At 41.1% G+C, this 12265-nt stretch overlaps 1 protein-coding gene across 4 annotated transcripts in view; it reads right to left on the reverse strand.

Moving 5' to 3' along the window:
* The window catches only part of EHBP1 (EH domain binding protein 1), a 252941-nt gene that overhangs the window by 212345 nt on the left and 28331 nt on the right, over positions 1 to 12265 (reverse strand). The gene's annotated exons all lie outside the window — the stretch shown is intronic.

Here is a 12265-nt window from a genome sequence, read left to right on the forward strand (position 1 = left end):
TACAAAAAAAACAAAAAAAACCCACCAAAGTACACAGAGATTCAAGGATGACTTGGAACCGATCAAACTACTTTGCTTCCTGCAAAGGTTTTGTCATTTAGGCCTGACTTTTATCCCTTATGGGACAGGCAATCACCTCCCAACCTTACTCCCGAGTTGCCCCTTTTGTTTCAGCTGCTCTCGCCTTCTAGCAGCTCTACGCACACATGCACTGGGAACAGGCTCCCCTGGGTCCTCTGCTTTGCTGCTGCCAGACTCCAAAGGCAGCACCCACTCCCAGATGGTCCTGGCCCCATCCCTGCATCGGACACAGGACCCTCATCTGAGTCCTCTCCAGACTCCCTGACTGGTCCCCGTTCTTCCCCACTGTCCAATTTGGCTACGGGCTGCACCAGCTGCCGGCGAACCACAACATAAGCTAAGGACTATCTCTACAAGTACAGCAACAATTAAAGCAATATAGCAATCTTAAAATGCTGAAACTTGAATAAAAATAAAAACATAAACATGTGGCATATAACACAAGGTTAGTTAGCAGGCCCAGGAAAGGTTACATTTAGTGCCGCTAAGGCCACTCATGCCTGCTGCAACAAATTAGACCCAAGGAGGACCTCAGTCCACACATCTGTTTCTTTAAATGGAGGAGAAAATCTGGAGAAAGTCCCTCAATGCATACTGACAAATGAGTACTTAAAAAGGTATTCTTTTCAGAGGTCTGCTTCTTAAATAAGAACTGAAAGAATTTTGCAAAGGATCCAGTTGACAACAAATTGTGTTTGATTGCCATCAGATCCACGATGGAGTAACGCAAGTTGGAAGGAAGTCATCCTTTCCTAGAAAAATCTACATTGGATGTGCACGAAGAATAAGAATGTACCTGCTTTATAAATATGCAAGGTGGATAAGTGGTTTCTTCTCTTTATTAAAGTTTTAGAGAGCCTAGCATTCCATGTTTTCATGCTTCTGTTTTTGAAGAGCAGAATTTGTCACTCAGTGCTTCTTGGACCAGCTATGTGATCATTCCATACCTTGCGCTGATCTTAATTTTTGGCAGAAACAGAAAATTTAAATGGAGTGGATTTCCTCAGTTCCACATCCCTAGTTCTAAACCCTAACTGGTTTTTAAGACAAATTATCAAAAATATGAATTCAGCTTGTAATCAGTCCAAGTAATCAGCCTCACTAATAGATGTCAAACATTACCACCCCATCCCAAGAAATACTCAAAAGCATGCTACTAAATGACGGATAATTGTAATCTTTTAGATATTATGTGAAGACTCATTGAAGAAAGGCAGAAGGAAAGGAAAGAAGAGAATGATGAGCAGGAAGGTTGAAGGACTACAGTGGCATACAAATAGTCCTCGAATTGCAACCATTTGTTTAGTGATCATTCAAAGTTACAACAGCACTGAAAAAAGTGACTTATGACCGCTTTTCATACTTAGGACCCATGGTCCCAAGTACTTACAGGTCTCCCATGGCCGTGTGATCAAAATCTGGATGCTTGGCGACTGATTCATATTTATGACGGTTGCAGTATCCCAGGGTCGTGTGATCACTGTTGCAACTTTCTGACAAGCCAAGTCAGTGGGAAAGCCAGATTCACTTAACAACCATGTTACTAACTTAACAGCTGCAGTGTTTCACTTAACAGCTGTCTCACTTAGCAGCAGAAATTTTGGGCTGACTTGTGGTCATAAGTTAAAGGACTACCTGTACACTGTTGGAGGACCTTAGGGACAGATCAGGAGAAAAACCTATGTGATTGCTAAGAGTCAACAACAACTTGATGACACATAATCATCATATCAATTGGTTCTGTTAAATATATTCCTTTTATCTTGAAAACAATAGGAAACTGGAGAATAAGTAATTTGTAATAAGCAAGTATCAGCACCAGCATCAGATACATTCATGGTCCAAGTAACAACCAACATGAGGCAACGTGTTCTGAGCTGAAAGAACATTCGCGTTTCTCTTATTGACTCTTGATAGACAATGATGTAGAGAATATCGTGACTTTTTTTTAATAAATGAGACAAGGAGAGTAATATTTTTCGGTGATATTGCTATCTTGTGATACGAAGTATAGTACGGCTTTCCCATCAGCTCTTTATTAAAATCAAATGACAGCAATCATTAAACCAAAGCAAATGTGTTGCCTAGTACCACGAAATGATACATTAAATAAATGAAGTGTCAGAATCTTAAAACTCCAACACCCACACCTAAAATTGGATCTAATTTAAAAACACAATAAAAATTTCTTTCAGTTCAGAATAATTGGCACTTTATTACTGTTGCTACTGAGCTTTTCTTCCTCTTTAACATTACAGACAATTCAGAAAAGAAATAAGAAAGGAAATAAAGTCTGCACATGTGGTCTCGGATCTAATTCAGGTTTTACTGTGTCTGATTTGGCATTACTGCATTCTGCTAAATTGCTCTTTTGAAGCAAGAACAAATATATATATAGTTAACAAGTGAAGTACCAACGTTGGTACAACAGTAAACAGATGTACCTATTGAAGGATAAAAAATAATTATGCAATTTGTTACGATTCCTGGTAGTTCGGAGAACTGGTAAATCGGGCCTCTTGCTGGCCCCGCCACTCTCCACCCACTTCTCTGCTCCCTGCCCAGTCAGTCCCTCTTGTACATGCGCAACATTGTGCGCATGCGCAACATGCCTGCAGCCTGCTTTTGCCCACTTGCCAGGCCAGCCATTGCTGCCTGCCTTTCGCTGCGGCAGAGCAAAAAGCTTGCAAGTCCCCCTCCCTTCGGGAAATGGCTCCTGGGCAGCAGAGAAGGAACCTGGTTGAATCCTGTTTCTCTCTGCTGCCCAGAAGCCATTTCCTGAAGGGAGGGGGACTTGCAAGCTTTTTGCTCTGCTGGGAGAGGCTCTCCCAGCAAGAGCAGGTGAGAGAAGCAGCCCAGAACTGACACGAACCTCTCCACTGTTCCTTCCAGCCGATTTGATCTGCCTGCAACTCATGCTAGCCCTTCCCCCACTGTCCCCGGGCCTCCTTGAGCCTTGCCCAGCCATCTCTGGGGCTCCCCAGGCTTTGCCCAGCCTACCTACCTGCCCCCCCATTCCCAGGCTCGTCTGGCTGGCTAAGCCACTACGCAGCACTCTCCCAACTCTCCCTACCACATGGCAGCTGCAGTGCAGCACAGCGAGCTGCAGCTGCAGTGCTCAGACCGGTAGGACGGCGGACCTGGCTACCTCCTGTAAGCAGGACCTTTGCCGCAGCACCTCCGTCACCTCTGCCACTTCCGCCCGCTTCTCTCTGGGTCAAAATGAAAAGAAGTGGGCGGAGGCAGCGGAGGCGCTGCGGCGATGGCCCTACTTATGGGAGGCAGCCAGAACCAGGTCCGCTACCTCTGCCACCCGCGGACATGTTTTGGGGGGCCGGGACCCGGGGATGCTCAAAGCACTGCCGCCACTCATGGGAGGGCACTGCTTATGGAAGGCCGCCACTGCCGCTTATGGGAGGCTGCCGCCACCACTTATAGGAGGCAGCCAGAGCCAGGTCTGCCGCCCCTGCCACCCGTGGAGGTGTTTTGGGAGGGCTGGGGCCTGGGTGTGTGTGCTCAAAGCACCGCCACTTACGCTGCCGCCACCGTCACTCCTTATGGGAGGCCGCTGCTTATGGGAGGCCACTGCCGCTGCTTACGAGGCCATCCCAGACCAGGTGTGTGTGTGTGTGTGTGTGTGTGTGAGAGAGAGAGAGAGAGAGAGAGAGAGAGAGAGAGAGAGAGAGAGAGAGAGAAGAGAAGAGAAGAGAGAGAGAATGAAAGAAAGAGCAAAAAAGAAAGAGGAAGGGAGAGAAAGAAAGAGAAAGAGAGAAAAAGAGTAAGAAAGAAAGAGGAATGGAGAAAAAAAAAGAGAGAGAGAGAAAAAGGGAAAGAAAGAGCAGGAAAGAAAGAGGAAGGGAGAAAAAGAAAGAGAAAGAAAGAGCAAGAAAGAGGAAGGGAGAAAAAGATAGAAAAAGAGAAAGAAAGAGGAAGGGAGAGGAAGAGAGAAAGAAAGAGCAAGAAAGAGGAATGGAGAAAAAAGAAAGAGAGAGAGAAAAAAGGGAAAGAAAGAGCAAGAAAGAAAGAAAGAAGGGAGAAAAAGATAGAAAAAGAAAAAGAAAGAGGAAGGGAGAGAAAGAAAAAGAAAAAGAAAGAGCAAGTAATAGGAAGGGAGAAAAAGATAGAAAAAGAAAAAGAAAGAGCAAGAAAGAGGAAGGGAGAGAGAAAGAAAGATCAAGAAAAAAAGAAGAAAGAAGAAAAAAAGAAAGAAAGAGAGAGAGAGAGAGAGAGAAAGGGGGAAAGAGAGAGGAGGGAGAGAGAGAGAAAGAGAGGAAGAGAGAGATGAAGAGAGAGAGAATGAGACAGGGAAAGAGGGGGAAGAGAGAGGGAAGAGAGGGGGAAAGAGAGAGAGGAAGAGAGAAAGAGAGAGAGAGGAGAATGTGAATGAGATATATGAATGGACAGATAAATACATGGAAGGAGGGAAGGAGGGAGAGAGAAAAAAAAGGAGAGGAAGGAAGAACACAAACCCTGGCTTCAGAAGACTCTTTGAAGCAGCACAGCAATCTAGGGCTGACCTGGAAGGGATCTCGGAGGTCATCTAGTTCAACCCCCTGCTCCAGCAGGAGATCCTTACAGAATCATAGAATAGCAGGGTTAGAAGGGAGTGGTGTGTTTGTGTGTGTGTGTGTGTGTGTGTGTGTGAGAATGGCTGTCAAAACTCCAAAAACAGGTCAAGTAGCTCTGGGGAGGTCAGTCATAAATTAGAACCCTTGCTATGCAACTGGCCAGTAAGCGTGGACCACTTGTATTTGGTTTGCCAGTCACATAGCCACCTGGCCACGCCCACCCAGTCACATGGCCACGCCCATCCGGTCACATCACCACCAAACCACACCCATCCGGTCACATGACCACCAAGCCACGCCCAGCCAGTCACATGACCACTAAGCCACAAATTAAGCCATGCCCACAGAACCAGTTGTTACAAAATTTGAATTCCACCCCTGGAGCTTTTACTACCAAAATTGTGTGCCTGACAAAAAAGCAAAGCAGAGTGCTAGCATAGCTGTACAAGGTACCTTTATCTGAATGATACAGCAGAAACCAGAAATCTTCCCAGCATCTCCCTCTCTCTGTCATGTGTTCACTTAGTAACCATTTTGTTTAAGAACTAAGTCATTGGAGTGGAATGCGGTCACTAAATAAGGAGTGGCTGTAAGCTTAGATTTATTTTAAAATGGCGTTTAATGTTCTCTAAAATTTAATATTGCTAAATTCTGGCGAATAATTTAGGTTATAACAGTTTCTTTAAAAGAAAGCAACACCCCATATTTTACTAGAAGTCATAACTGCTGTTTCATTCATACAAACTAATGCAGCAAATTAAACATTAACTGCATTTAGACATTGCCTTCTACTTACACATTTTTGTTTATGTTACTTCTTTGCTGCTGTGTTTGACCTAATAATGAGGAAGTGCTTATTTAGCATTATTTCCTGTTTCTTCCAGACCAAGAAGATAGTTAGGAATATGCCAGTTTTAAAAACTAAACATAATGGCTTGCTTTAGAAACTGCATTCATGGTTAGCAGCTTCTTACGTTTTCTCTGTTCCTGAGTAAAATCTGTCTAGAGAACACAAAAGGAATTTATTTGTAGAATGTTAGATATTAGCCTAGACCAGTGATGGCTAACCTATGACACGCGTGTCACTTGTGACACGCCGAGGCACTTTGACTGACACGCCAGTTGGTGTGGGGAAAACCTGCACATTTAGAGGCTGCCTGTGCTCTGCTCCAATCCCTGCTCCCTGCTTGTTGTGTGGAGGCGTGGTGTCACCGCTGCCACGAGATCTTTGCAGCAGAGAACCAGTTTTAACCGCCATAAACTGAGGTTTGTCAGTTTCATTACCTCAGGAACGCTACAGGAGGAAAGGAGATCCATGAGGTTCACAGCCCTGTAAGGTGGCCTTCCGATCCCCACATCCTACACCTGCAGCCCTGAGACCAGGGAGACGAGTTTCACAGCCCCGTGTGATCACCCCAGCCCAGTCCGTCATAAACCAAATTATTGATATTTCTTGAAGTGACACACGACCCGAGGAAGGCTACACTTTTTCCCGATTTTCGACACACCAAGCTGAAAAGGTTAGCCATCACTGGCCTAGACTCTGCTCAGCTACTCAGTCATTAATGTAGTTCATACAAATGTTTGTTACTTGCAATTAGGGACATCTGCAGATTGTATTTTATATGCAGACCAAGCTGGTAAGCATTCAGAGAAATGGTTAATTAGTTTCGCATTGTCCTGAATGTTTATTTTCGCTCAAGATAAGCAACGGATCTCATCTGATTACAAGGCAAAAGGCCTTTTCAGAGTTGTTCCCACAACTCTGAAATGAAAAATCTGTGCATCATAAAACAAGAGGATTACGCAGTGGCGGTATGCTACCAGTTTAACGGGTAGTTTAAAAACAGCCTCTGAAGATCAACGGAGAGGAGGAAAAAAAGCCAATCAGTTGAGAGGAGAAAGAAGACAAAAGTGCAGGATCGGCCCTCCCACCCGCTTCTGCGCGGTTCTCTTCTTTCTCCTCTCAGCTGTTTGGCGCTGCAGGCCTAAAGCTGGTGTGAGGAAAGCTGCACACGCGTTAGGTGCGCCCGCAGACACGCTCGATCACCAAACGGAACAGGTAGGATCCCACTGCTGGGATGATGATCTTAGCTCTTTAAACAGCAGAGATGTGATTATTGACATTATTAGCTCAATGAAAAATTGTGCTTGAAAATTTGACCCACCCCTACAGTTGATGGTTCCAGTCACTAATAGATGGAAATATATATTGAGATGATTTATTTGATACTAGAGTCATTAATTCTCCAGGAGTGGTAATAAGTCACAAAACTTTTTAGGGAAGTAAACTGCTTAGGTTTTATAGTAATGAATACTATAACTACATATTCCTTTATTGCAACATTGGAAAATCAGGGCAACATGATGCAAATTTTTGAGAGCTCTACTGCCCCAGTGTGTATGAAATGCCTTGCTGAAACTAGAACCTGGCCTAATTCTTCTAGTGACTCACACATGACCTTGCCGCTTGAAATATTGGCTTAAAATGCTGTTGTTTCAGAACACACAACCTTTTATGGTCTTGCAAGGCAGTTCTGTGTCCTCATGGAAGACTAACACCTCCAGATTTCCACAGCAGCATAAGCCCACTATTCCATCCTGTTGTTATCCAAGAGGATCTTAATAAGGCTTCACCTATCTATAGAACAGGCCTATTTTTGAGGCCTGAGGGGAAAAATTTCCACCCTCTTATAGAACATTTAGTCCTACCTGTTATAATGCTTTGGCATTCTCAAAGTTAGAAGGCAGACTTAGCAACAACCCTTCACAGGGGAATCTCTGTTCCTTTTTGAAAGGAGAAATAGAAATATTCTTCAATATGCTTGACACATCGGCTTAAAAACACTTCTAACTCATTTTCATTCCATCTTAGGGAACAGCACTCAAACTTAGTTGATAGGTTTCTGGTTCATTCTAAAAGAGTTGTCATTTTTTTTAGTAATTACAATGCTTACAAAAACTCAATTATATGGAAAACTGAGACTGTTTTTACTTTTATCTACACGACTATAACTATTTCTTGATATTTATTTCATTATTAATTTATTCAACTAAAATGTTGCCCAACTCCAATCAACTCTGAATGGTTCACATAATAAAAAATAAAACAGCAAAATTCAAGCAAAAACAACAAGATTGCAAATCTGGTCAACAACATATGTCATGCACCCAAATAGGGCTACAACTAGATAGTTCTATAAGCCTAGGAAATATTATGACCTATTTCATTGCTTCATTGTGATATGCTTCTTTTTAGTTGCCCCTTCAGGCTTCTATACTCCTGTTATTCAACATTATTAACAAAATTGATATAAATTATGCAGAATAAGAATACCCATACAGATCTGATCACTTTGCATAATTTATATAGGTTGCAGAGTTTGAGTTGCCTAGGTTCAATTTTTTTCTATTCCTTTCCTCTTTTTTTTTTTTAATGCCAACTCCATTTATTGTCTCCATCTGTTAGAACACTAGGTATTATACACCAAATTACTCATACAGAGAGATGAAGGACTGGATCAGCAAGCAAGATCCCAAATAGCCAGGTACAATATTGCAGAGCCAAAATTAAGGACTAGAGAAGTTCAAATGAATATCCCTATATTTGTTCTGTAAGGAGTCATCTGCAGTTCATGTATTCTAGGTAAATTGTTTTGATGTGTGCTTTCCCAAGATATTTTGAACAATGATATTTTGATACTTAGTCTATTTTGGCCTTGACCACTGAATCGACCAAATGTTCTGATCCTGTTGCCAAAATTGCCAGTTTGCTGACAGAATGGAAGAATGAAGGGCCAAGAATAGATCTGAGTTTTATTTGAACCAGTAGTGTTGTAAAACAAAATGCTACAATGTGACGTCTTCCCATTCAAGACTATAATCAGAAAAATAAACCCTCTTCCACTAATTTCCATTTCAACTCCATCCTGTTTTGATTGAATCTTAATAGGCCTTCAAATTCTGGTAACTACACTATATTCACCCCCTTCCAAGTAGTTTTGACATATAAAGGGTTTGTATTTTTCTTCTTCTTTTGGGACATTTTTTTATTTGAAAAACAAAACAGGGTTATTGCAATCCACAATCTTCCCCCTTTTATTTCTTAGTAGCTGCTGTTTGCTTCATGTTTCCTGGCATTTACCACCTGAGTTTACATGGAAGGGAATGATTATTGGACTTCAGAAATCTTCCTACTCATTTAACAATGAACAATGTTGCATACTAAATGAATCTTTTCAAAAGCTCTTTCTTGTTCACTTTAATAAGGCCTTGATGGCAGGGGAAGGGTATAAACTTTTTGGCATGTATTGATTCAAGTAAAAGCTATGCTTTCCAAAAACTTGTATTTTTTAAAACTGTCAAAACATATTTTGCTGTTGTTGTTGTTGTTGTTGTTGTTGTTGTTGTTGTTGTTGTGTCTTACCCAGGACTACTTTAAGTGCAATGTTAGAAAAACATCATAAATTATTTGACCTTTAAATGCACTGTTTATATAACAAAATACACAAGCACAAATCAGATAGCACAGACAGCAGAACTCTGTCTTTATCACAAGGTCCCTTTGCCAAGGTCATGTTTTTGCTTTCTGTCAGGAAAATGTCTGGCTTGATCTTGTTTAAATTAAAATGAAGTCAGAAAGCAGAAACCAGTGGCCTCTTAGACTGGCATGCCACTTATTTACATTTAAGAATGGGGCACAAGTAGGCAGTGCCCCATTCTTAAAAGAAAATTCAACAAAAGGTACTATGTACATTATATTGAATCAAACCAGGTTGCGACCAAATATGCCAAAAATGTAGCAAGAAAAAAGTGTACAACTGATACTCCGTGGGATTAGATCTAGAATAAAGCAATTCTTGACATAAAACGCAACAATGTCTTCCATTAGGACTCTACTAGACAAAATGTTATAGTTCAGGTAAGGATATTGGAGCGCAGCTTTTCATAGTTAATTGTATTTGAACTGAACTTTAAAGAGCTCATATAAATATGTTATAATGAGTAAAAGAGGTAGGTTTGAACCTCATCAGAACCTTGGAGAGTTCAGTTTAGGCTGGGTTTATTCTCAATATAAGTTATTCCAGCATTTACCAAAATGTGTCAACTGCTTAAGAAAGAACACATGACTCCTTAGCTCAATTACTGCTTGCTGCAGACTCTGGACTTAAGGAACCCTTGACCCTTTCTGAAGTCTAGATTTCTACATCTCAGGTGGATAGGGCAACAGGTTGAGAAGGAACAAAAATGGTATGGAGCAGGGGTCTCCAACCTTGGCAACTTTAAACCTGGCGGACTTCAACTCCTAGAATTCCCCAGCCAGCTGGCTGGGGAATTCTGGGAGTTGAAGTCCACCAGGCTTAAAATTGCCAAGTTTGGAGACCCCTGTTATGGAGGATTTCTGGCTGGGGAATTCTGGGAGTTGAAGTCCACCAGGCTTAAAATTGCCAAGTTTGGAGACCCCTGTTATGGAGGATTTCTGGCTGGGGAATTCTGGGAGTTGAAGTCCACCAGGCTTAAAGTTGCCAAGTTTGGAGACCCCTGTTATGGAGGATTTCTTCTGGATTTAGTATTTCACACTGTATTGCTCTGAGTTTTGTTCAAAACCTTTCTGGGCTCCTGATCACAGGAACATCACAAAAACTAGCATGAGAAATGTCTGAGAAAATACACTACAACTACAGTACGACTGTATTTTGAAAACCCATTTGACTTAATACAAAGACATTTGGACAACTATGCAATGATCAATATATTATAGGTAGTCCTCAATTTATGACCTTAATCGGGCATGGCAATTATGGTTGTAAGTCATGATGACCAGACTTGTTTTTATGACTTTCGCAGTGGTTGTTAAGCTTATGTGGCAGTTGCAATGCTGTGGTGAATTAGCAAATATTTTAGCAATAGCATTTAGCAATAGCATTTAGAGCCCACTTTACAGAGTCAGTATATTGCCCCCCAACGATCTGGGTCCTCATTCTACCAGCCTTGGAAGGATGGAAGGCTGAATCAACCTGCAGCTGGTCAGGATCGAGGGAATCGAATTCCTGACAATATGAACAGAGTTAGCCTGCAATACTGCATTCTAACCACTGTGCCACCACAGCTCTTTTATTCGATATTTTGCTGGAAACTGAAAGTAAATGCTGGTCTCTCTTAGTTGTCTTGGTGGACTTAAGATCTCCTCTACTTCCTCTGTAAACTTATTAAATCTATTCAATGTTTTTTTTCTCTCTCTCTCAAAGAAGCTATTTCCACTATCAACACAGAATACCAATACCAAACCAGAATACCTGAAATATGCTATTTCATAAAACCATCCAAAATCTTCCCTCTGCTTTTGTGATTTGGCCTTGCCTATAGTGGAGTCTTGCTCATGTAAGACATTCATCAGACCAATTTAAGAGGCACTATTACCTGTGATTTAAACCAGCGCTTGTGATGTATGAGCCTTAGGGGTCCACAAGGGTACTGCAGATGATGTGCAGCGTGCAGGCACCAAAATAAAATTTTCTTTAAATTATATGAATTTCAATTCAGGCAACTCGTCAATATATTGTGGTTGTTGACTTCTCTCTTGATTGTTCAAAAGATATGTTTAATTAATTAAAACTTCCTGCTGTGATTGGCTTACCAAGAGAAGCTGAAGTGGCTTTGATGAGCATGAAATAAGAACTGATAGCCATGAAGTTGAAACTTCAGGTGCTATAAAGGCAGAGAGAAGGCAGGGAATAAAAAAGGGAAGATGAACTAGACTCTGTCCAGTGCACAGAGAATAATGACAACATCAAATCATTTGAAGCAAAGAAATTCCTGGGAAAACTTCATGGCCTTATATCCATGCTAAGCTTAACCTGGGCTTAATATATGTAAACAACTAGACTTTATCTGACAGCTCAATAAAGCAGTTTTAGGCTCAAGAAGATTCACTGGGTTCACATGAAACAATAGTTAGTTGAATAAGTCACAGCAGTTGTGTTCACAATTCACACTAACCCTTTGCTTGTTTTTTTAAGCTTAGTATTATGTGCATCTGGTTACTGACTACTCTAAGGCTTTGCAGTAAGATTGAAAATTGAATGCAAATTTGAATAAGTCTTATATATTTAGCTCTTGTTCAGCACAATCAAGTACTATCAGTTCTCATTTACTCAAGTGATGCAAGCTACACTATGAGAACATGAGTTTGAGAGATAGTTATTTTACCTTCAAATGTGTTGGAAAGGTAATACCAAAAATTCCCAGCCAGCTTCACTGATGATTGTTTACTGACATTCATATTGAAAAAACTATGGCAGAGCAATTTGTTTAGTAAAAAACAAAATATCTCAACAATTTGAAGGGAAACCAGGGCATATGGCAGATCAGTTTCTAGTTTTCAGATTGTTTTTCTTTTTACATTCTAACACATCAAGACTAGCCAAAGTAGCCACTATCTAGTCCTATTCTTTAGAGCAATTTTATATTACCAAAATCCACTAATTATTTAATACATACAAGAAAGAGAGAGAGAGAGAAAGAATACCCTATATAATTTTAACCAGTTACAGCTTGTAGAGATAAGGGAAGACAAATATTTCAATGTTGTAATCATACACAGAATTCTGAACTCC

This window comes from Notechis scutatus, chromosome 1, assembly GCF_049901735.1.
Source record: "Notechis scutatus isolate UNSWTSFEM ecotype Mainland chromosome 1, rNotScu1.2, whole genome shotgun sequence".
NCBI lineage: Eukaryota > Metazoa > Chordata > Lepidosauria > Squamata > Elapidae > Notechis > Notechis scutatus.